Here is a 6000-nt window from a genome sequence, read left to right as displayed (position 1 = left end):
ACCTCAGATAGGTTATTATGAAAGACCTAGAAAAAGATCCTACCAGGAAAGGAGAAATTGGTATTTAAGAAGATCCACTAGGAGAAAGCCCTTCTTAGATCCCCAGAAACATGCTAGGAGATATAACCCAAATAGGAATTATAAGACTAGATTGGCATGTTATAATTGTGGAGATACCAGTCATCTGGTAAAAGAATGTCCCAAATTAGTCAATACAGATAGCAAAAGAGCAATGGTGGTACAAAATACCAATGAATGCTTGATTGCGGTAGATCAGAGATGTCGGATCAAGAATCGGTATATAGTGTTATATCAGTAGAAATACCAGATATCCAAGAAGAAGATACTGAACCATACCCAGATTTGATTAACCAGTTGGTTAACCCTACAGATTTGTATATCAGGATGGTTAAGAACCAATGTGAAAAAGATAAACATCTGTGGAAACACAAAGGTGGAAGATACCATATTGCTTGTTCAGGCTGTAGAAAATACCCTGGATTAGATCTAAGATACCAATGCGAAAGCCTTGACGAAATATGTGTTTTTTGCCTAGATAATTCAGTAATACTTGTTGAAGAAAGGGAAAGTAAAATTACTATCCCGGAATTACAAGAAAAAAGAGATTCCACTAAGTTAGAACTTTTACAAGATGAGTTAGCAATTATCAATGCTAAAATAGATGAAGATCCAGACCCTGATATCAGATGGTTTTCTGAGGTAGCTTTGCATCCTCGAAAATCCACAAAATATAGCTTAGGATATGACATATTTATCCCATATGATTGTATCCTAGAACCCCAGAAGTTAACTATCATTGATACGTTAGTTACTTATACAATCAGTAATAAGTTCGAATGATAGTCAAAGATAGATCTTATTACGCATCACAAGGTTTGCAAATCCTTGGAGGTGTGTTAGATGCAGATTATCTGATTCCATAAAGATTTGTATGATGAACCACAATAACAAAGAGATAGTTATCTCCAAGGAGAAAAGATTGCAGATCATAATTTACCAAATTATGGTATTGGCCTGAAATTAAGAGGAAAGGAGGTTTTGGTTCTACCAATCAACCAAGTACCTCAGCTCAGATTTCCGAAGAAGTACAGATACCCCTTTGCCAAACAAAAGATGATTTGAAATCTATTGAGGTAGAATGTCAAGTCAAAGTTGGTACTAAGATAGTTTCTTTAACCGGAATAATAGATACGGGTTGTACCATTAGTACATTGAATCCTAAATGGTTCAATGATCCTAAGTTTTTAGTAGATATACCACCCACTATCAGTAGAGGAATAGATGGTATACCCCATACAATAGATAAGATGCTGAAAAATCCATTAATTAGTTTCAAAACTAATTGTGGCCAAAGTCGGTGGTTCCGGATGGGTAAAGTTTGTCCAAGACCAACTCCGTGGGATAACCTCCTAATAGGACTAAACTTTATTTTAAGCTTTAATGGTGCCTTACAAATTAACAAGCACTATGTTCGGATTAATAGACAGAGTATTATGATTCCCACTCTTCCCTACTCCACCCTCGAGTAGCGAGCGAAACGTGGTGGATAAGATAAGAAAAATTCATCCGATTGCAAATGCAAAATACCAGGTTCTTGTAAGATTGCCTTAGATATTGAAGAAGATGAAAATTTTGAGTTGAGAATAGAACAAGAATTATTAGAAGAAGAATATGAGTTTAATTCTTGTTATGAGGTTGAAACAGATTATTTAGATTTTAGAAGATTTGAATCTAATTTTCATGAACTGACAATTCAAAAGGTTCTAGAAAAACTAGAAACATCAAAGATTATACGGGATAAAAATCCCTTAGAATTCCGGCATATAGATAAGGGTGTCAATTTGTTAAAGGGGGAAAGAACCAAAGGCACGCAAGAGGAGAAGGAGAGGGGAGAAGGAAAAAGGAGGAAGAACAAAAGAAGACAAAAAAACACGGAGGGAGGGGGCAGGAAGAGAAAGATGAGAAGGGAGAAGAACCCGGAACGAAAAGGGAAAGATGCCTAGGGGAGATCAGAAAGAGGAAGAGCAAAGCAAGGGCCCCCACACAAGAGCAAAACCAACAAGGACAAAACGAAGAAGAGCAGACAAACCCGCGGGGCACCGCAATATAGATAAGCCAATGATTGAGCTAAAGATAAAAAATCAGGATATGAGGATTATTACAGGAGACCCTAAGTATAATCCCAAAGATGATGAAGAGTTCGATATGCACCTTAAAGAGCTCAAAGAACTTAGATTAGTACAAGATTCAAATAGCCCCATGGAGCTTCATTGTAATGAAAGAATCAAAAGAAAAGAGGTAAAGTAGAATGGTGATAAACTACAAAAGATTGAATGACAAAAAGATGATGCATACAATATCAAGTAGAGTTTCCTGTCTCACTAATAGACAAAGAAAGATATTAGCAAGTTTGATCTTAAACGGTTTCCACAGATAAAGGTCCAAAGATTCAATCCATGGCTGCTTTACAACAAGAGAGGACATTACGAATGGACGAATGCCTTTTGGACTAAAGAATGCCTGTGTTCAACGGAATGGATCAGATATTCTTAGATTACGAGAGAATTTATTGCAGTCTATATAGATGATATTTTAGTATTTAGCGAAATGAAAAGGAACATTTGAGATTTACTTTAGACTATTTCTAAACATGGTCTAGTCATTTCTAAGAAAAATTAGAGATAGCCAAAGAACAGTAACTCGGGCTTAGTCTTAGGAAAGGACCGATATCTTTACAAGATCATATTTAGAAAAATCTTGAATGATGTCCTTGAAGGAACAAGGATTAAATCTTTTGTTGGTTTAGTCAACCAAGCCAAAATTTTATAAAAATTTGGGAAAAATCTAGGCCCCCTATATGAAGACTTCCACAAGGTGAGAAAAGATTTAACCAACAAGACATTAAGTTGGTCCAAAGAATAAAACAACTGATTTCAAAAGTTAAACCCATGAGATATCCCAAAGATAATTTTTACCATATTGTTGAAACAGATGGTTCACAAGAAGGATGGGGAGCAATACTCAAAATTAGACCAAATGAGTATTCACCTAAATCCAGTGAAGAAATCTGAGATATGCCTCGGTTTGCACAGAACAAAAATTTGGCAAGCAATAGATTTTGAAGTTGAGTCTGTTATTAAAGGATTAGAAGCCTTTGAACTTTTTCTTCAAAATAAAAAGATTCTTGTTAGAACTGATTGCCAAGCCATAGTCAGATTTTATAAAAACTTAAATGAGAAAAAGATCTCACAAAGAAGATGGTTGATTTTTAGAGATACTATTATTAACAAAGGTTTTGATATAACCTTTGAACATATTAATGGAAAAGATAATTTTCTTGCAGATGGATTATCCGGATCCTTATTTGGAAAATAATTTGCGGGAACTAGATTTATGTTTCCCAGCCCAAAGATATGGGATTCTCAGCCAAAGATTTGAAGATACGATGGTTCCCGGTCAAAAGATACTTCTATTGAAGAGATTATAGCCGTGGTTAATACCGGAGCAGCAAAGATAAAGTTCCTCAGATGGGAAGTGCTATCTTGAAAAGGAAGCATGTACCAAAGAAGATTATGTATGGGCAGAGATATCTCTACACCATAGATGAAAGATTTCAATTCAAGGTTTTACTTGAAGTTGAAGAAGAAGATAGAACAATTTTAGATAATCTTTGGATTTCTCACCATCGAGTGTCCAAGAACCAGCAGATAAGAGCAAACGTGACTACTTGATTCAGTCATGAATTGCTTGAATTATCGGATGAACATGGCTTATTCCAAGTCAAAATCCAGTTATAGATATTACGTTGTGTTTAAAGGAAAGCTGCCTGGAATTTATACACAATGGTCAGATGTCTCTGTTTGCATCAGAAATTTTGACAAGCCTCTTTACAAAGGCTATGTTGATTTATCTGAAGCATTGAAGGATGCCAGGAAGACTCTTGGTATTAACTTCTACAAAGACCCGAAGATTGAAAAGGTTGATCAAAAAGATTTCAAAGGAGCACTTATGGCGTGCGATGAGTGTTCTATCACAAAGATGGAGATAAAAGATCTCACTGAGCAATGTGAGATAAACAGGGTGTCTGCACTGCGCCTTGTTGAAGAAGTAAACAGCTTAAGGCTTGCTAATCGTAAGCTTGAAAGCGAGAAAGTAGAGTTAACAGCACATCTACTTCGTGCCAAAGATCTCTTAGGCATGAATGAGTCAGAGATTATGGCATCATTTGTCAGAAAGCATAAGAAAAGATCAAATGAAGATTCCAAAGATAAACCTTCTACAGATAAACAGATTGTAGAAGCTTTAGAATCTCCTATCCAGCAATATGTAAAATCAATTGATGAAATGCTGGTACAGGTCAAGAAGCTATTATCAGCGGAAGATGGTGGACCCAGTTCATCCAGTCCTACAGGATCAGATGGCTCGTAGAAGGCCCTCCAGAAGAGATGAGTATAATAGAAGATCCAGAAGAATAGTCCTTGCCCAACTTGGAGACATTTCTATTCTAAGATGGGTAAACAGATATGGCCAGATACTTGGACGAAGGTTCAAGAAAAATAAGAAAGCAACCTGTTTCCTGAAAAGATATGAAAAGCAGCATGATGAGAAGGTGACCAAGAAAGCTAATAGAAGGAGCAGATCCCAAATCATGGAAATGATGGATGATCAGCCCTTGATATACAACGAGACTATTGCAGAAATCATTAGCCTCGCAGCTGAAGATTTTGAAGTGGGAACAGTAATTGCCTAAAAGATTCCACTCACAACAAAGATGCCGCTGACGTCATGCTGATGTCATAAAGATTCCACTCACAACAAAGATGCCGCTGATGTCATGCTGATGTCATGTAACCACTAAATAAGAGTCCTTTTTATCTTTTATTAAACTATTTTTTATAGTTTTTTTGGATTCCACTTTATCTTTTGTTAAATTATGTTGTATAAACTTTGAAGTCCATAGTCTATAAATAGGACTTCTTGTTTTATGAATGGAGAGAAGGAAGAGAGCTTGAGAGAGGAGTGAAGCTCTGTAATAGTAGCTCTGTAACTATTGTAAGGATTGTAATAGATGTTTATGAAGTATCACTTTCAAATATTGCATTTGTCTTGAGAAGATCAAAGCGAAGAAAGACTGCGTCTTCTTCCGTAAGTTTCTTTTTTCAATTTCTTTAAGATATGGGCTTGTAGTAGTGTGATAATTATGTATTTCATGTCATTTGCATGCATATTCGAGGTGGATAACCGTGGAACATGCCTACAGTAGTGCCTCTGTTCTTGGTGACGACCACCACCGCATTCATGTAGGATCATCTCGCATCAATAATCCCGGATGAGTAGTTTCGTGGATAACCGAAACTAGATGTATGCTCGATGAGTACGAGTTGAAAGAGACCCAACTCCAGTGCCTAGAATTGGTGAAAAAGAAAACGATGTTAAAAATAATCCTAAGAATTATTCGAAGTTGGCACGATGTTTATAACCCCGTGAAATAGTCGGTGAGGTGCCCGACGGTCGAAAGAAGTCTGTTTAAGTCTTAAAGAATGAGTAAAGTTAAAGGACCCTATCCGATAAAGTCAAGAGGTAAAGGCTATAACGATCAAGGATGGGTAAAGGCCTCGAGAGCCGTGAAGGGCGGTAAGTGTAAGTCCCGTTGTGCCGGCGAGGTTGCAGAGGTGCCAGATGAGTCAGTTTATGGAAGCCTCTCTTGACCTAAGGAGACAAGTACCAGTAATTTGGTTGGGTTACTCCACCCCTATATTAATGTTTTTCATGCTGATAGATAGATTAGCCATTTATGGTGAATTTGGCTTACAGACAACTTTTATGAAAGATTATTATAAGTCTTTTCTTAGATTTATAATTTACAACAAAGAATCGATTTACATCAACTTCGATGAAGTAAAAGATATCATTTTTGAGAAATGTCTAGATAATTATCAAAATATCCATTTTGATTTAGATCCTTATGTAAAAAGATAT

Source organism: Hakea prostrata, chromosome 2 (assembly GCF_041222555.1).
Source record: "Hakea prostrata isolate BN-2017 chromosome 2, UWA_Hpros_2, whole genome shotgun sequence".
Lineage (NCBI taxonomy): Eukaryota > Viridiplantae > Streptophyta > Magnoliopsida > Proteales > Proteaceae > Hakea > Hakea prostrata.
The sequence above is the reverse complement of the archived record's forward strand: the minus strand, read 5'-3'. Positions refer to the sequence as shown.